This window comes from Arctopsyche grandis, chromosome 3 (assembly GCF_051622035.1).
Source record: "Arctopsyche grandis isolate Sample6627 chromosome 3, ASM5162203v2, whole genome shotgun sequence".
Taxonomy (NCBI): Eukaryota; Metazoa; Arthropoda; class Insecta; order Trichoptera; family Hydropsychidae; genus Arctopsyche; species Arctopsyche grandis.
Window position 1 is genome coordinate 22,269,125 of NC_135357.1, and position 21,831 is coordinate 22,290,955.

At 34.4% G+C, this 21,831-nt stretch overlaps 1 long non-coding RNA gene across 1 annotated transcript in view; it reads right to left on the reverse strand.

Annotated features, from left to right (window-relative positions):
• LOC143909957 (uncharacterized) overlaps positions 1 to 21,831 on the reverse strand; it is a 420,033-nt gene that overhangs the window by 176,619 nt on the left and 221,583 nt on the right. The gene's annotated exons all lie outside the window — the stretch shown is intronic.

Genomic DNA, 21,831 nt, shown 5'->3' on the forward strand with positions numbered 1-21,831 from the left:
TATATTATACATATAATCTAAGATTGCCAAGACAATTTAGGGTTGATATATATACGGCGAGACGCGATCGGCGTATAAGGGCGTATAAAAATGCAAAACGAATGTATACTTCTATTGTTTGGCGAGAGCGAGAGCTGGGTTGAGGAACTTTTGCGCTTTCCAGATATTAAGCTCGGATGACAGCTTGAAAGTTAACATATAAAAGTGTTCAGAAATTTCCTTTCTTCGTCTGAGAGTTCTCTCCGCTCGGTCGGATTGTTACTTAAAAAGTATTGCGAAGTAATATCCGCGACTTCGGCGAATTGTGTCTCAATGTACATACACATACATACATCTACATATGTATGAGACTGAATACAAATGCGTTTCGCATTGCGAAATTAAAACGTGCGTATTCAGAAAAATAAATTAAAATAAAACTAAAGTTTCCATATTGAGACTCATTCATAATATAACTATTGCATATATGTATAGAATAAATATAACTGAATTATGTACGTATGTTATATATGTATGTATGTGCATATATCAAAGTTCAAAGGTATGCGAATGTCCGGTATCAGACGAGATTAGGGCCTGACTCGGCTCTAAGTTTAGAACTTGTACTCCCCTGACTGTACAAAGGGGGACGCAGTATTGACTTTGAGCTCCAGCGTCGTCCCGAGACGTGCGCTCTAGGTATTTATATCCGTTTTATTTGCCGAGTGTCGCCCCGGGGCGGCGATAACGGATTATCCGGCCGCCTATAATGCCGGCTGAGATTTGCCAGCTCTCTCGTCAAGAAGGGAAGAGCAAACAGGGAATTACAGAGACGTGTTGACACGGAAGCGGACCGAGGAGCATAAAATAAATAAGTGTAAAAATTTAATCGACCCTCATCTGCTACAGTTCACATTCAATCATTGCAAAATATAATATTAGCGTGCAATACAAAATTTATAAAATTCACTATCGAGTCAACAGCAACTGTTTCTGAAATTTAAAATAATCGACCACACCTTGTTTTAGCGAATCAAATTCTAATTGCTTAGTATACGTGAAATGATGCGACTCTTGCAACAAATCGATGCATTGTCTATATGTGAATGAGACGCACTACATATGTACAACCACTAGACGTGAAATGTTTCATTTTTGGTGACGCCCAAAAAAAATTGTGTTTATACATATTTTTATTTTTATTGTACACACATATATACTAGGAAGGCCTAACAGGTAAACCCCACTGCGCCTTCGTGGCCAATTACAAAAAATGCAGCATTTTTATTACATAAGTCGCTGAATTACTAGACAATGAAAAATTCGAAGTTTACGAGATATCAATGAATTTTTGTACATAAATTTTATTTTACATAAATCATACTCGAATGATGGTGACATAGTGGGTAGGATGGGTTTTTTAGCCAATTTAATGGAGGAACTGTTTCAACAATTAAATCAGAAAAATTGGCAAACTCTGATAGGAAACGATTGACTTAGAGTCACAGATATCCAAGTCTAACCAGCAGCATTACTGAGCCATGTTGCACCCAAGCACCGAGCCACGTTGCACCCAAGCACCGAGCCATGTTGCTGGATATATATTTTTATTTATATATGGCCAGATGATGGCGATAAGTAATAAGAGGCTAAAAAAACGCTCGATAAAGGTCAGGGAGAAATACGAGGAAGTATGTCAAAATTTTTGCTTAATAGTGATTGAATTTCAATAATGAAATAGAATATATGTACATGTACGTAGTTTCGGAAGCGCGTCGGAAATATTTCGCAGAGAGTTAATCCGACACGTCGCGGCGTTTTGAAATTATGGTTATGAATTTGGCATGGCATAAAGTTTTATTATAATAACACAAACAAATAAATCGGTCGATATTTATTAAGCGGCACCGGAGTAATATCGTATTTCGCGCAACAAATTACAATCTGTTGGCACCCCGCAACAGCTTGACTCAACGGACCTTTGGCTTTATTGCGGGGTCTGTAATACCCCGGTGCCCTCGATCGACCCCGTTATTGGGTCAATACTTCATATTTTATTTCGGCAGGGCACACATCGATACGACCCAATGACGCGGCTCTTAGTTTTACCCCAAACATTTGTAAATACACCGCAGATATTGCCAATGTCGCCGTTTTATCAAAATGTTCCCGTCAAATTGTTACATCTATCGAGTGAATGATAGCGTATTGCCCGTTGATTAACTATTATGATTTTAATACATGGATGAATTTACAAATCTGCAGGTTTTAATTTAACCCGGAACATAAAATGTTGGTATATCATCTCATGGCACTTTAACTAAGGCTGTTGATGGTCGGAAACTGGGCACAAGTGGACCACATGTAAAATATTCCTCTGCCCGAGCAAGCACAAGTCTGTCGAGATGAACTTCATATATGTACATACATATAATGTAGATTAGTAAGAAATGACTAGTCGTTAATATAAAAGCAAGCAAAAAGTAAAATGATTTGCAAAATAAAAGTTTCTTTCATTATGCTAAAAGTAATTTAAAAAAATTAAATTGATACATATTTATTGATAATATTTTAAATTACTTCATAGAATGTGGATGAAAATGTTTGAACCAATTATGAAATTAAACTTGAGGCCGGGGCGAAAACTGCGAATTTTGGATTTTCATCGATGGAACTATTGAAAATTTTTTGTGATATCAAGGGAACGTTAAATAAAAAAATTTCATTGATTTTAATTAAAACCATGACTTTTTTCAATGTATTTGAGGAGTATAAGAAGTATAAAAAACAAAATTCGATATTGAAACATATGGTCATAAATACCGGCCATGAGAGCATTTTCAATACAAATTGAGCACAATTGTAGGGAAACTTACACAAGACGAAAGTTCGACTTCCGGTTGTCGGATTTTGTTCAATTTTTTTTATATTACTTAAAATCACTATAAGTATTATACACATTAAATATCAAGAAAATAAAAGTAATTAAAAATGTCAAAGCAAAATCATATATATAAAGACGGTAATCTGTGTGTGTGTGTGTGTGTCCTAACTCTCGCCGAACATAATGAACGAATCGATAAAAATCGATTAATTCATTTTTCGACAAGACGACTTTGTCGCGACTCGAACCGATCACCCCAAATAGTCTGAATATGGGTCTAAATTGAGCTAATGGTCTCGGACATCACGCCAAATCCAATTTTTCATTTCGCCTTTTTTTTTTAAACATTAATTGAAATATTCCTTCTCGCCATATAAAAATACGTAATTTTAATAATTTCATTTAGCGAGGTTTTGAACCATTTTTTATGTATTTATTTTCAATTAAATTATAATTATAATTTAAATTATTTATATTTTGACGATATTGAGAAAAAATTGATTTCATTCACCGCGGGCGCCGGGAATCGAACCTCGGACTCTCCGATCCAAACGCAATGGCCCTCACGAGCTCGCGTCGCATGCCATATCCTAGCCCAGAATACGTGTTGTAAATACACATCATATGTATTTGCACGTAATTTGTTATGTGTAATAATAATATTCAACGTTACGAAGTCAATGACCGTTTGTGTATAATCGTAAAATATTACATTTTGTTAACGTAAACTTTAAGAATTGAAAATTATTACAAATAAAGAATTGAAAACTATCTATGAGAGTCTACGAAAATAACGGTTCCGGTTCCGGATTTTTTTTTTATTTTTATACGGGTATTTAATAATTTTATACCCATGCGATGATATTTCATCGGGCTATTCACTAGTAATGAAATATTGTTTAAAAAAAATTACTACGTTCGGTATACGAATACTAGTCAAAATCTTATGAACTCTAAGTTAGTACATAAATAATACAAATATAAATTTTCAGCTTGATAGGTTGTGGTTTGGAAAAAATCGTGTGGACACTCTTTTTTTTTACTTTTCTAAGAGGAAAAAATCCACTTCCCGGTTTTAATAATTTTTTTTATTATTTTCATCACATTGATACGGAAATTATACATGAAAATGTGATCAGTAATCAATTCTTAGTTCGAATCAGTCAAAATCTCGTGTTCGAATTTTCGCATGATAACAAAACTTCATCTATTGTTACTACGTACATAGATAAAGTATAAACGTGATAATATATGTGGAAGCATACATTTTACAATTTCAGTACTGTATCGATTTATTAATTCGTTGTAACGTCGATTAGAAACTAATTGCACTAAGAAGATAAGCGTATCCGTCGGCAACTTTGGATTGACGCTTCGGAAAAAGCTTTCCCGTGTATAAATTTAAGCAGTGTACGTAAAGCAGTGTACGTAAAGCGAACGACAGATAATACGAATAATTTAGCACGGAATGGCGGAAACACACAGGATAAATATATCGACATAAATGTTTTTCGCAGTTTGAAGTCGCATCTAGAGGCTCTTGCAGCACCTCGTCTTGTGCAATTCAAACTAGCCTCTCGCAAATATGGTTATGACATTTGGGTGAGTTTGAAGTTAACTTGGGCGTGAGCTAACCGATTAGTCTGCGGATTTCTCGACTGAGTTAAATTGCGTTTCGCCTCGAAGGAAACACACAAAGTGCAGCTTACAGCACGCAGTTGAATGCAACGACTTACGTAGGCATTATAAATATGATATTAACCAGCTGGATTATATTAAACTGCAATCAAAAGCTGCTGTCGCATTCCGAAGACGCACTAGGCGTGTCGAATGAATGTTTAATAAATCATTTATGTAGTTCAATATCGTCTAATCGCGATGATGTCTAACATCTTATATACATATACATATATACATATAACTTGAAAATTGTATACAAAAATTGAAATATTACGGAATGAAAACAAAATGTTATGTAAAATAAAATTTGCATAAAAAAAACTTACTGGGAAATTATCTCCGCGTGTTTGAACAAATCTCCCCCCTTCATGGTAACCTAAAAATTACATATAATATTTTAAGTTGTGCTGCAATATATTTATTACTTTCCCCGTTTTTAAAACGCGTTGTATGCTATATTTTATCTCCAACGTAATGGCAGACGATACATTAACGTGTATTGATGACCAAAATGAGCAATATGGCAAAGTATGAAAACGATCGGATAAGAGATAAAAATGACCACTAAAACGAAAGCCATTTGAAACGTAAAGGAGGTATGTAAAAATCAACCTGAAAATTCACCAGCAGTATGTTGTCAAAAATCCTATTCATTGACAGATTTGAGACTCATAAAGTCCAACGTCCCAAATGACTGTGAGGAAATTGACGAATTTTCCTACCTACATATGTACATAGGAATCCACAGAAGAGTAGGAATGTCAGTAGTAGTAGTCAGTTTGATAAAAATATGGAAAAAACGCTCTATTATGAGAAAAATAAATGTCCGTCAGGTGCGATCTCTGGTGTTCCCCATTACATTGTATGGAGTCGATACATGGACCCTGAAAATAAAGAAAGGGACTTTCTATATTTAAATACATATGTAGATGCATTCGAAATCTGGTATTGGAGACGGATTCTGCGTATATCATCTCCATCGTCAAAGCACTGCAAGTCCCAGAGACTCCAAAAACATGTAAGAAAAGGGTTCTTTCCTACTTGGACCATATGGCAAGGAAGAATGTGCAGTGTCTGGAGAGGCTGGTAGTCACCTGAACGCTGGAGGGGAAGCGAGCGAGAGAACGATCTCCCAAGAGAACGTCAGACCAAATCAAAGAACTTTCAACTTGGCACAAAATCGAGAGGAGTGGAGGTGGATCGTAAATCAAACTACAGACATCAATAACCGCTCGAGCTACGAGCGACGCTCATCATTGAGCAAACGAGGAAAATGTTGTTTCCATAGCAATAGTTTAAGCGCCTTTGCCAATCATCACATGAAAAATATGTTGATCTACTTTGTTTATCATTTTGTGGTTACGGTTTCTCATGTGACAATGTTCATGCGAGTAAATTGATAGATGTATTAAATATACATAAATTGATACATACTTGAAAGCATGAATTTGGATGATTTTATTCGAACACTTTCATGTTTGGAATTAAATTTTACTGTTAGATTTGGATTCGGTTTTGAGAAAATGTACAAGGTTGTAATAGGATTTACGGTATTGAAGGAAATGTAAGCGTGTTCGTCGGATGGAATATTTAATTAGACGTAACTTTTTACGGTGCCGTATTCGTTCGAGCACGTTTAAAATCACATCGGCGAGGCGTAAAAGTTGGACGCGGCGCGCAATAATGATATGGATTTATTAAAAGTTTTCAGCGAAAATTTCGCATTAACCGAGTTCATTAAAAAGTTGTGAAATAGTTGCGAAAAGCGTCCAGATCTGAAAATCGCTCGAGTGATACGCACCCTCACTCGTTAATGCGAGAACATTTTCAAAATTTTCCGTCTCTAGAGTTTTCTTTTCGTTAGCATTTAGATTGAGATCGTCTCGAATGAAGACCTGCGTACAGAACGAATTTCAATTAAATTCTCGCAACACCAGTATACATACCTACATATGTACATATAAACAGGAAAAGTTTCTACGTATACTATACATAGTATTATTTTGATGAGAATGGGGCGTATTGTATTAACATTGGCTTTTGTATTTAATGAATGATATATTCAATTTATGTATTACAAATTTAAATCGTTTATTTTCATACGCCTGTATATAAAAGGTATTTATCGGAACTTCATCAGAATTGTATTATGGAGGCTCTTAAATTAAGTTCACCTTTCAAGTGCAGATGCGATTGATTTTCATAAACAATAGCATTGAATTTTCCTACACACGTACTCGTACCTTTACCAGACGGTATAGGTACTGAAAATTATTAATTGTGCGCGCTATCGTATCCCACATTTTGTATTAAAAATTCATGGGGTGACCGTTCGTTTGCCCTTTTGTGGGCCGAAGGGCACCGGTCGCCCCTTTCCCCAGGTGCCATCGCGGTTACAAAAGACCCCGCAGCTTCCCATCGGAGGAGGGACGCGAACAAAGGGCGCCAATTTGGCGCGTGCGGTTCACCAACAAACGGATGAATTAATAATCGGACAGAAACAATGTTCATGTCGGGCTATCAAGTGATGCAACGAAGTCACCTACCGTGTTTATAAATTTACAAGCCATTTTTAGGTAAAAGCAATTTATTTTTGAATTTGATCACGAAGCATTAGATACGATCTAATAAATAACTTGGAAAAAATAATAACTTAATTTGGAACTATGTACATGACCCTAAATTCGCATACAAGAATAAATTATTTTTCTCTCGTTGTATTATATTTTGAGACTCGAATATTATCATGCAAATTGAAAATGCAACACGATTTTCACAATGTACTTTTTAACGGATCTACCCCACGGGATAGAAATGCACGAAAAACCAAACATCGGAAGGCAAAGATCGAAAATCGAAATATCTTAAGTCGAAAGATAAAAAAAAGGTACATGGTAAACGGTACATACTCACGTACATCCTCACTTAATTTGCGCGAGCAGGATACAACAGGAACAAGAGGGACAGGCTTTTCCTCCCGTATTAATGTGCGCGCGCAGAATACGGAAGGAAAAGACTGTTCCTCTTGTTCCTGTTGTATCCTGCTCGCGCAAATTAAGTGAGTATGTACCGTTTACCATGCACCCTTTTTTTTGATCTTTCGACTTAAGATCTTTCGATTTTCGATCTTTGCCTTCAGATATTTGGTTTTTCGTGCATTTCTAATTCGATCCCGTGAGGTGCACCCCTTTTCAACAACATATGAAATTTTGTGATAATGCAAAAATTTGACCAAGAGATTTTTCAGTTTAATGGCACTTTAGTCTTTATTTAATATGCGTTCCAAATGATTTAAACTTATATTAGTGGGTTTTACCTACATATAGTGGAAATGTCTCGTATATGTATTTCGATTGTACATACATATATATGAATGTACATATATGTATATCAGATTCAAAATTTAAAAACTTGCACACTTTTTGAAAATTTGTCTCACAGATGCTATTCGGTGTTTGAAATATAATTGAAATAACAATAATTAAATGTTTTAGAGAAAGTTAATATATACATTTCTATAATACTTTAAAAGAGTAACTGAACTAAAATAAATGAAAGGTGTTGAAAACACTGAGATAAAAGATCTAGCGAAAATATTAAATATGTATATGTATAATCATTTTAATGAATGAATCATATTTGCCCTAAAAAAGTGATATATTAATTTATCAATTTTCACTTTTTCATAATGAGACGTCGATAAGAATGAATGTCACCACACTGGAGTCGAGAAGAATAAGATGTAACTTAATCATTACAATTTTCATTACAAGTAAGGTGACTTAATCATTAAAAGTCTAACCTCTTTATGTTCATTGATAACACTCATCTGAAAGGCCACACACTCAGACTCCGAAAAGAAAAATTCGACATACTGATTAGAGATTCATTCATTTCGAACAAAGTGGTTAAAATTTGGAATAGTCTTCCCAACAATGTAGTAAATTCGACAGACAGCTTAATATGACAGACAGCTAAATACGCAGACAGCTAAACAAGACAGTTAAATATCTTTCTTAAACTTAAGGGGTTTATTTAATTTTTTTTCCAATATCTTCATTTCTTTTTATATTTTCGTTTTCTTTTAGTAATCCATTTACTGTTTATTTAAAATCTTTTTGTATTTTCTTATATTTCGTTATTTCTTTTTCTTGTTTACTTTTTCCTCCTTTATTTTTGTTTTATAATTTTTTTTTTATCATTTAATGTCCAACGGATTTGTCGCCTCCTCCAAGTATGTTAAATAAATAAATAAATATATGTATGTAATTATTATTCATACAAAGCGTCAACATTGCTCTATTGAATGATATAAGTAAGTACATGTTATTTATTGCTTTAATGTAATTTATAGAGATTTTAAAGGTGCCTGCTAGTATAATATAAAATTTACCCACCCGAATAGACATATCTTTTAAGAAATCAAATAAAATACAATAAATATATATTTAAAAAGTATAATTTCATCTAAAAATCGGGCAACAACTGGTGAATATGTAAGTGAATTATACAGTCATGAGATTTACATATTTATTCAAAATGATCGCGATGTGTATGAGAGAGCGACGCGAGCTTTCAACACGAACGGGCCGCAGCACGTATTCGACGACGATTACGTCTTATATTTCATAAAAGCGATTCCGTCAGAGAGATTGCCTTTTATCTTCAAAGTGGAAAGCCTTGTTATGTTAACGGGGCGTCGTCGGTGGCGTCTCTCGCGAAGAAAATACCATAACATCGGGAGAGACGCTTGGGGGTGGACAGGGCCAGTTTAAGGGGGGTTCGGTGGGGGCTTTCGTTTAAAAATCAATTGTACGTGTGTTGGTGGACGAGGGAGGGTGGGAGGAAGTAGACAGTGGTGTAGTGGGCGTATGCATTATTGATCAGCTCGTAATCAAATTACCGGCATGTTATATGGGGCGTCCCTCGGGAGAGAGAGAGAGGGTCCTTACCGTGTGTGTACACCACGACGTATAAAACAAACGGACCCATACTCGTGGTCGTTGTCGGTGTTTTCCCTAATAAGAATTTTCAAATGGCAATGTTTTCCTATTTTCAGTGCACGCCACATTGCTGGAACTCACTTGAAAATGCCTCAACGGTCGCGTAACAAATATCATCCGTATACAAACATATTTACGTATGTATGTAACTATGGGCAGAGTCAATTCGTTTCTATATGTATACTGTCACGTTCCCGGGGTAGTTTATATTTTTACAAACCTCCTTTACGTTTCACTTACGATTACAATTCAGATACTTTGCCATATTGCTCATTTTGGTCATCAATATACGTAAATGTATCCTCTGCCATTACTTTGGAGATAAACTATCGTGTAAGACGTATGAAAAAGTGTTTGACGTTTATCCAGCATGTCAGATTTTCAAAACGTTGATTAGGATGATGACGATTCAGTCAAAATCTCACTAAGTATTTTTTTTATTTTACAAGCTTTTTATTAGCTTCACTCTGTTTATTCAGTGACATTCTTGCCCGTCAAAAAATTGTGATCTGATTTTGAACCGCTTTCACTCTTCAGGTCGCTTTGATATCTTACCGACATACTAGGGTTAGCTATCATTGAAGTAAGTTAATATCTCTGACATGAATATAGAAGAGTTTAATCATCAGCGAACTCATTAAAAATTACTTCCGAATCTTCTGTCAGATTGAAGCAATGACAGATAGCTATCCAAACACGTATTTATACTGCCCCTTTACAACTTACTGACTTAAAACAGTAAAACAATTATGACAATTACTAATTTTCATTCTCATTTTTATTATTTTTATTAAATTCTTTAATTAAAATCAAATACTTATGAGAAATAAAAGAGATTCTACTATAACTGAATCTTTATAATATATTTTTAACAGTAAACTTTCACTAGTATATTCGAAGTACTCTTTGATATTGATCGTGAGATTTTAACTTGGAACGATTTACTACTGAAATGATGTACTAACTATTAAAAGCTTACGCTCAAACTGATTGAACTCGATATACTGACTCACTATCGCACTTAAGTGTGGTTCAAAGATGTCAATGTTTGTCCCATCAAAAATGTTTTATCTTATCACAATTTAATATTTTTGTTATTCCCATGTATGGCCGTGTGAACATTCCAATATTTTTTTTGATTATTTATACAGGCATACTCCCATTTGTTTTATTATACACGACACTTACAGTCAAAAATAGTACATAAGTATTGTAAGTATTATTCAAGGCCAATTATAATATACAAACATCGATTAACAATCCTTGAGACATACATGTATGGATAAATTTGAAACATTTTTATACATCAGCGAATTTAAAATGCTGAAAACTAGAATTTTGCGAGAAGGACAGGGCTGTCAATTTGTTGGAACCGTTTAAATGAAATTAGATAAATTGGCAAACTCTGATAGGAAAGAATCGACCTTGCAGTCATATATCCAAGGTCTGGCCAGCTGCACAGCTAGGGATTGAGTGGTACTCAACAATACATATGTACATACTTATGTGCAAGGTAAATTATCATATATTACATTTTCATGAAATTATCATTAGAGTAAATTATTTAGAAAGCTTTGAATACTATAAAAAAAAGTTTTAATTTACTATAAAAAACGTTTTGGATTAAATTATCTCATAAGCCGCTCAACAAATTGGATTGAAACTATTTTCGTATGTAAAAGATATAATAAATTTCAGGCATTTCAGGTATTTTTCAAATATTTTTATATTTCAATTTTTCTATTTTTTTTACAAAAAAGAAAAAATGACGTAACCTGCCAACACGTTGAAAAATGTTCGAGTGGATGAATTTTTTTCAGAAATCGTACAAATAAAATGTGCAACAATATGAAACGGGTGACTTTCGAGTTACGCTCCGACGGTCAAATATCAAATATTGGCGAATGAAAGCGTTGCTCGGAGCTTTTAGAAAGTGAGCCTATCGATGCAGCACAGTGCAGTACAGTGCAACGAGCAATGACGAATTCATGCGTGTCATAATTCCTATTCGCGATTTGATGGAAGTGCTATACGTTCATTGTAATGTTCGCACCTGGCTGCATTCACCACAGCATAATGCGATTTAGAGCCGTGGAAACGCTAATTAATGTCATTAAGTGGGTATGCAAAACAATGATGACTAAAAATATCTTCAGCATTAGTGATTTAGTCTGAAGCTCGAGCATATGTACATACAATACTTTGTTGTGTAACAAAAGCGATTGTTAAATAGTATGAAAAAAAAGAAGAAGAATTAGGTTTTGAGAGTGATATGTTTGGGGTGAGCTTTCAGTGTATACTCGTCTTAGCCGTCCGAGCTTTCCCATCAACTTGCCGGATAAGCCTCTCTGGTAAAATTGAAAAGAAGATTTGGGTCGTCTCTTCAACGTCTTATAGTGAATCCCGTGTCCGTTTCGTTTCGCAAGTATATAGAGCAGTTTGAAAATCTCCGCGTTGTTCGTACACTATACATGAGGGATGCAGCTCGCGTATTTCATTCGAGATCACTTATCATTCGAGTTTTATTTTTTTGCGTTGAAATCGCTTAGTTTTAAGCTTGTGATTAATGATGGACAACTTTTACATTTTTTTTCATTCCCGAAAGTGAATTTGTATCGTACGATACACATAAAATAAACATATTTCCATTAGAGTGGACAGTTCGTCGTATTTTGACGTTTCATATTCGATGCAAAGATAAAAATTATTGACTGACATTATCTTTGGTTCAAATGTAATGAAAGGTCGTTTTAATAAATTTGCTGTATATATGTATGTATCAACAAATATTCAATTTGAAACGATGGTAAAGATTAGTATAATATATAATGTTTTTTTACACTCATGTATATTTGTTTCATATATATAGATGTATATTTGTTTCATAAAAATTTCATTAGAATTCGTTTGAAAATAATTAAAAAAAATAACTTTATGTATTATTATATCTATAGTAAATACATAACAAGTAAGCGACACACCACACTACATACGCGTCGAAACCTCAAAAACTAAGCAGAACTTGTTGAATTTTTAAAAATAATCAATAGGTGTCGCCATCACCAGGTTAAAGTGTTTCGTCTCATATCAATTCTCTGCTTAATCTCGGTATTTTTATTTATTTTATTTTACATATATACCAGGAAGGCCTTACAGGTAAATCCCAATGCGCCTTCCTGGCCAATTACAAATACAAATACAGCATTTTTATTATAAGTCGTTGAATTGCGAGACACTGAAAGAACTCGCAAATTAACGAGACATCTATGAATTGTACATAAATTTTTATTGTACATCAATCAAATTTTTCAAATAGTGGTGACATAGTAGGTAGGAAGGATTTTTAGCCAATTTTTTTTTCCGGGAACCGTTTCAACAATGAAATCAGAGAAAATTGGCAAACTCTGATAGGAAACGATCAACCTGGAGTCACAAATCCAGGTCTGACCAACAGCATACTCTGAAAAATTCATTTTCATTCAGGGATAGAACCCGGCACCTTCTTGACGGTAAGCAGAAGCTTAACGTCCGAGCTATGCTGCTGGCTAAAAAGTTAAAAGTATAAAAGTTAAAACTAAAAAAAATCATTCTATATACGTACATATGTATGTATATGTCTGTATTTCAGTGGTGTGCTGTGACTTAATGTTATCACAGGAGACGAGGTATGGACATAAAATATGTATATAAATATATAGAAAACAATTTTTTTTTTTAATTATAGTAATTTGTTTCGAAATCATGAGTATAATTTTTCATTTTTGTGCTAACAGAAATATCCTAAGTAGCCTACCTTGCTTAATATTATCTTATTTGTCTTCAAAACTTAATATTCTGAATGATTTGTCGAATAATCGATCGAGAATGCAACATTCTAAGGCCTAGTTGTTTGTTCTGAGGGAATCGTTTCGTGAGTCGAGACTCTTGCCATATTTGTACTCAAGAAGTTTTGTGTAAATATGTATTATTTTAACAAAAAATATAGTTAAAAATGATGTTCGATAGACACAAATCAAAATATTTTTAGTGAAAATTCCATAAATGCTTGAAGAGATGATTAAATTAAAAAATGTTTTATCTTCAACAAAACTTTTATACATAATGAAGCCTGAAACCGCGAAAGAAACAAATTGAGACGGCGAGTCCGTACAAGCGAACGACGTGGCGGACCATACCATAATAATCCACTACTACTAACCTCAGATAGGTCCGATCCCGGTTTCTGAACTTTTATTGTGATTGAATTGTTAATATTTTTAAATTTTAGGTAAACTATTTAGTATATGTATTTAAATGTATGCATACTAAATAATTTAAAACTAATTGGAAAAATGAATGTGGATCATTCTTTTAGTATAGTCAAATTTTATAGACCTAGCTGTTCCAAGATAATTCGAGATTTTGCACGGCAAGTACATACATATATACATGTGTATGTATGTATGAATTTAGAGGTACACGGCAGTTCTGTTGTATCGCAATATAATATACAGGTTCGCGCAAAAGTTGTGTCGTAAACACAAGCCCTAGCTCAGTTTCCCTTTGTGTCGCCGCCGGTTGTTTGTGCAAAAATGGTAACTGCACGTCTGCGGTCAAACTCAATTAGACAACAAAGTTTCGGTTGCAACGCGCCACTTGCGCCTCCCCCATCCCTTCCACCATCCCTTTGCCCTCCACACCCGAATGCAATATCCGGAGCCGCAAATCACATGCAAACTTTTAATGAAACACTCGCGCAAACAATACGTTTAATTAATGGAAGACAACGATTGCTATTCGTAGGTGCAGACGCCGGTAAAGCATCTCAACTGTTGGATAACACACTTGATATGAGATTTAAGCGCGTCCAACTTTTACAATTAACTTTATATGTATGTAGATAAGATTTAAGCGCACGTATAAATGAGCATGTGTGTTGCGCATCACGTACATAAGTGGTGATGATTCAAATTATTTGATTTGTAAAATGAAATAAAGTAAATATAATAAAATAATCGGTCGTTAGAAAATTTTGTATATAATATCTAATATATAATTTCGAAAGAGACTTTGTAACTATGTAAGGTTTGGTTCATAGAATCCATGACGTCATCGAAAAAATGTAATTTTCTATGGCGATATTGATATCGAATTCGGTGCCGTATTCTATTTCGATGTTGTTTTGGATTTCGATGCTGCTTTCGATTCCAATTTCGATTTCGATTCCGATTTCGATTTCAATTCCGATTTCAGTTCTGGGTCTAGATTCCAGTTCAGGATGCCATCAGTTCTGGTTCCGGATTAATTTTTCAGTTCCAGATCCGGACTAATGTTTCAATTCCGGTTCCGGGTTTCAACTTACAATTTTGATTTCAGATCTGACTCCCGATTCCTTTTTCGGTTCCGATTCCCGATTCCGAAATTAGTTCCGTTGATTTTTTTTTCGATTTAAATAAATTTTGTTTACTATTAAGTTAGCCATGTTTAAACGGGTTATATTACAAATACTGAAAGAAGCCGGGTAAACCCACCAGTATAATATATTTGAGATTATTTTTTGGACCTTGCAACGCTCAAGCAGTAAAAGTGTGTATTTCAGAAAAGTGGGAAGGAATGTTTTTGATGAAGTGACAGATTGCTTGGCATATTTGAGGAACTTGTGTGAACCTTTAAACAAATATATAGTTTTTGATTGGATTTTATTGGGAAAACTTACATTATAACAATTATATGTATGTATTAGGAAGATAAAAAAATGGCAGAGTATCGTATTATATTATCTTTAAATCATATCCGTATTCCCCAAATTTTTATATTCCATACAAATAAATTCTACTTTACGTTTTACATTTTTTACTGTTACCTAATTAAACAAATGACATTTTATGTACTTAGTAAGTAACAATAAATTAAGTATTGTGATCATGCAAAAATTCGAACTCAAAATGTGTGTGTATGTGTGTGTGTGTGTGTGTGTCTGTGTATTTTGGGGATTTTTTGAACACCGTCAGTTCTATCGAACTGAAACTTAGTATCAGTTTCTGAAATGCTAATCGATACGATGTAAAGTTGACCAGAAATGGTACCTCTACTTACAGGTGTCCTATTTTTTTTTTAGATTTTTGGATTCAATTATCTCTCAAGTCGCTCAACAGAATTTTTTACATGTCATATAAATTATAAATTTTATATTTTAATATTTTTAAATATTTTTACCTTGACCGGTAGTAGTGCATTTTCTCAAGTTTTTTATGTTTCTCTCAGAAACCTTTCAAAATATTAAACTGAAATTTCAAACTTTAAAGTGTAAGCTTAATTACCAAGTTATACACACACACACACACACACAAACACACACAAAGAGTAAGGTGATTATATGATAAATAACTAATTTGTTTTACATATACAAATCTACCGTGTATTAAATACCTGATTTTTTCGTTCTACTCAATTATTGACGTGTACATACATACATATGTACCTAGCCGTTCTTACTTATAGTGTGGGTTCAAGTTATAAACGTGTCATCTCAGCGAGTTGTGGATCTATAGAAGAGGGTGGGTCGGCCGGAGGCTTGTAGCCACCCACCACCCCCCGGAGTCTGTTTACACGGCCGGGTACATACTCTAGCCGGATAATTATACCATAAATCATGGCGCCGCCGCGGCACATTAACTTTCTTTGGCACTAATTCGCAAGACGACATTATTCATGTGCCACCGCCCGGCTAATGAATTTCGAGGAATCTTTACTGCTAGCTCGTGTCTCCGGTAATTACGGGGATGTAATGCGCGCATAGTTACGACACCAGTTAGTTTCCCAGTACGTACGCGCATTACTCGCCGTGTATGTGTGTAATTAATCGTGACGTCAGTGTGATTTGTCTGCCTCCGCGTACCTGATCTGAAAGCTGAGCTGAAATCGGCACGTGTCAGTTTCATAATTAAACGCGAGTATACGTATTCGAGTCGTGTGCAATTTGGATTATTTAATTACAACAGACTTCCCATTAATCGGAGACGGTGCGATGGGGAGAATAGATCCATATTTTGGATAATGCAATGTAATGTAACTTTACATATTGGTTCTCATGAATGAGCACCGTTAAGACGTTGATGCCTCCACTCAATCTTGGGTAAGGTAAAATAATAAGAATATTTGTTTATAAAATTTATATTTTCCTTAGGTTACTCCTGAGCGACACCTACATATGACATTCAACTTGTACATGGTTTTGTCAGGGTGCTTTTGACTGTGGCGCTAAAGACGTAGTACCCCCTGAGCGACATCTATGGTATTAAACTTGATTATATATAAATTTGAAACCATTTTTAAATAGCGCTGACATAGAGGGTAGGATGGTTTTGCCAATTTTATGAGGAACCGTTTCAACATTGTAATCAGATAAATCAGTAAATTCTGATAAGAAACGATTGACTTGGATTCACAAGTATATTATGTAAGTCTGGCTAGCAGCACTACTAGCAGAAATACTATCGAATAAATTCTATCAATTGAGGTCAACCCAGGGATTGAACCTGGGAATTAGCCTAACCACCAAGCTATACTGCTAGTATGTTGATTTATTGATTTAACGATTGAAACCATATCGTATCCCATTCCTTTATCCTTTAGCCAGCAGCATAGCTCGGACGTTAAGCTTCTGCTTACCGTCAAGAAGGTGCCGGGTTCTATCCCTGAATGAAAATGAATTTTTCAGAGTATGCTGTTGGTCAGACCTGGATTTGTGACTCCAGGTTGATCGTTTCCTATCAGAGTTTGCCAATTTTCTCTGATTTCATTGTTGAAACGGTTCCCGGAAAAAAAAAATTGGCTAAAAATCCTTCCTACCTACTATGTCACCACTATTTGAAAATTTGATGGATGTACAATAAGAATTTATGTACAATTCATAGATGTCTCGTTAATTTGCGAGTTTTTTCAGTGTCTTGCAATTCAACGAATTATAATAAAAAATGCTGCATTTGTATTTGTAATTGGCCAGGAAGGCGCATTGGGATTTTCCTGTAAGGCCTTCCTGGTATATATGTAAAATAAAAAATAAAATAAAAATAAAATAAAAATTCCATTACTTTTTTGTAATTTTATTTTGAAATGGAATAATTTACATATTTTTCCATTATTTTTTTACATTTTTTAATAACTTTGGTATTATTTCATTGATTTCGATCGATTTTTTCTACATAATTTAAATTTTACATACATTGACCACTGTAAAATAAAATACCACCATATACTCAAATGGAATGCGTGGAGAGGAGAGGGGTGGGGGGAGGTAGAAGCTGGGGTGAAGTTCCAAGACCCGTTCTACTCGAAGGGCTCCGTTCCGAGACGTCTGACTTTCCGAAATTGACATTTTATATTATACATAAAAATCCATGTATTTTTTTAATGCTAAATATTTATTATTTTTCGATCCACGCATTCTTTATGTCAGATTTTCGCATATTACAAATATATATGTACATATATAAGATCTGCTTTTTAGTTTGTCAAAGGGCTGGAAGCTATTTTTCTCAGAGCCCGGGACTCTGGGTATAATACACAAGCTTAGAATTTGCACAAACATCCAAGTATAACCAGCAGCATCAAATATTATACTCGGAATAAATTATTTTCAATCTACCTGGCTACCCCTCGGTGCTTAACATAAACGCAACCACTGAACCATGCTGCAAATCAATGTTTGTCTGTCTGCCTGTCTGTCACGTATGCGTTCCTATACCATTCAACCGATTGTGATGAAACTTACATGAGTTATTGCATGCATGCCCGCGATGGTTTCTATAAAAAAAATCACCCAAAAACGGGAATGGCAACGGGAAAACAGGAATGAGTGGCATTGTAACGCAATAATTTCAAATGTGTGCGCGTCGCCATCTACGTTGTTAGGTTAAAATAAACAAACAATTGAATAATTTCAAATGTGTTCACCGCCTGCATTTTCCCGAGAAATTATCATTACTGTAATTTAATTTGATTAATTTGAAACTGGAACACTCACTTATCGAAAGACATCGAGAAACGGGAACGGGAACAGGAATTGCATATGTTATTCTGGCATTACAAAACATGTCGGGTTCAGCTAGTATTGATATAAATTTTTAAACTTTCAACTCTTTGAATTATTTTCTAAAGCCATCTAAAGTTGATATTTTAACGGATAAAACACTAGTAAGCAAAAATATCTGAACGATATTTAAATCTTTGTTCCTTTACCGCGATCCTTTACCGCATTGTATATATGCATGTGTATTAAATCAACATCGTTATTGATATTGTCGTCCGAATATGTATATTATTTATACCCGATACGAAGCTTTATAAGGATCGAGATCGCTTGTATCGTCAACATTAATATGTATGAGCGAAACAATGCAAACTTTCGCGGCAAGTGTTTTCGTTCAGTTTCGTATGATTTACGTTTGCATAGTATCCCGTTCGCCCGGTTCAGTTTTCAACTTTAAAATATTACACTGCCCACCCCCGTCCACGGACGCAGCCTCCCGTTCGTCTGAAAAAATAAAAACACATTTCCGAACACACACACATACGAAATAATTGTGTGCAGATACGCCACGTTGAAGTGGATCCGGTTAAAATTTAAACGACATCAAATACGAAACGGTATTAAGCATTCGCCGCGGGTCAAACGGCCACGAGTCCGCTCCCATAAATAATACACTGCCGGCTATACATCATTTATTATTCGTTAGGAATTTACTACATAAGTACAGTACGACCCTTCTATATAAGTGCGCTATACGAGAGTAATACATGCATACCAGAGATAGAATATAATATACACGTATGTATGTTTGTGGTGTTTAGGTATTGTGTTTGCGTTTCGCAAGCGACGGTACTGCACTGCAAGCTAGGACTTATTCGGTGCACTATGCACTTTATTTGCATTCGGACACGGTCGCCAAGTCGCCGACAAAACAATCGACCCAAATCGATGAATTATTCATATCAAATCCGCAAAATAAGGGGTGGAGTTAGTGAGCTTAATTCGCCTTATGTCTTGTTACCGCGACTCGGAACAATGTTGAATTTTATCGTTGCCCCGTTCGCGCGATTTGTTTTTCGGTTAATTGTTAAGTAAACCGTAGTTCAAATTTAGGTAGAATTATTTAGGTGCAAATATATTATGTTCGTTTTGAATCGACAGGTTGTAATTAAGCTAGCTGCGGCACGTTATGTGGATGACTGAAGGTTCTTTCAAATTTTTTTCTTGACAGGAATTAAAAAAAGAAAGACAAAAGTAAAAGTTGTGAGGTAATTTTCACTCTTTAGTTCAACATTGTAGATAAGTGGGATTGCAACGTTTCGTAACACTATTCGCTGCAATGATCTATCGCGCATAAGGAATTATATCACTATAATTCTTAAGCAGATTTGGAGGATCTTGAAGAGTAATGAATATGGGAATTCATATACAATGAGGAATGGTTAAAGGTGAAAATACGGAGAGGTATGCGGCACTTTATATGTTTCACTTTGCGATTGTTTTGAACAAACCTCCTAATTTTTACAAGTTTAAATTAAAATTTCAATTTATTTTATTTCATTTTGTTAGGAAAATTTATTTATTACAAAGTTAAAAGTTTTATTAATTACAAAATTGATAACAAAAAATAATTATTAGAAGAAAAACTATTTTAAAAATTTTCGCATATGGAAAAAAAAGCTTAAGCTTAAAAGCTTAATTTAAATTAATTTTAAAGATTAATATTTGCAATTAGTTCAGTGACATTCCGGCCCGTCAAAAATATGTAATCTAATTTTGAACCATTTCCACTTTTCAGGTCGCTTTGATATTTTACCGACATATGGGGATTAGTTATCATTGAAGTAAGCTTATGTCTCCGACATGAAGCTAGAGGAGTTTAATCATTGTTGAAAATTACATCTGATACTTGTGTCAGATCAAAGCGATGACAGCTAACTATCTAAACGTGGCTTTCTACTTCCCCTTCGAAACTCACAGGTAAGTGTTGAAAAATGGTAACGGTAACTTTTTTCACTATTATTTATATTGGATAGTTTTTCACATGTAGAAAAAACGCTTCTATGTATGTAGTTCAAATCTGGACGGTTGCGTCTCTTCGCAAGCCTCACCCCCTGGAGTATTTTCGGTGGTACTTTATCTATGTATTGACAGTGATCGACAGCAGTGATTACCAAATTTGAATATGTATATATATATGTAGAATAATATCGAAATTCACAATGATATTATTCTACATATATATACATATTCGAAATAATAAGATCGTACAAATTAACAATGACATAAAGACACGCTTAGCACAGTTGGCGTCCACCTCCGCGCCTGTGCCGCACTTTTAAGTGCGTCCCTGCCGTAAAATTGAATGAGCTTGAAATTGAACTATATTTATAAATCATTTAATTTAATTTGTTATAAAATTCAAATTAAGCACTTTTCGTTAAAACCCGGTAGTTTTTTTTTAATATTTCATATTATTTTAGACCATGAAAATTTTTTTCGTTGCTGTCTCATCCTTACCTATAAAAACGGTAAAAGATACGGATAAATTATGTACTTAGGCACATACTCTCCGAAATGATATTAATGGCTTCGTATTACATAATTTGTTTTCTTACATAGTTGGTTTAATAATATTAAAACATAATTAAGTTAGTTCTACATATGTGCATATATATTATACATTAGATATTTTATGTAAAAAACCTACATTAAATGTTGTACGAGAACTTGTTTTTTATCGACGAGCCACATAAAAGCGAAATCTTGTATCCCGTGCGTAAAAATAGACGTATTGCTGTTCTCCGTTATGTGTTTCCTTACAAGTCCCTTAGACTTTCATTTATTATAAATCTATTCGAGATATCTGTGCACGTTCTTTGATATGGGAACGAGAAGAGGAATAAAAAAGGAGCAAAGGAAGCATTATCTTGTGTTTTCAGACACACATTTTCTTTGTTGCATAATATATAAGCGTGGGCTGGCTCCATTGAAAACTTCTCGACGCAAATAAAACAAAAGTTTACAAAAGAAAACCGCTATTAAGAGCGATTCAAAGAGCAATAATTCAATTTGAATTATTTATTAATTAGTTAATATTATATACTATTAATATAATATAATAATAATATATAATATAATATTAATATTATATAATATTAATATACATAAAATATGCTCCGACTCTCTCTGCCTTTCACTTAACTGCATTAGTGCAGTTAAGTGAAAGGCAGAGAGAGTCGGAGCATATTTTATGTATCGGTACACCGCGGCGA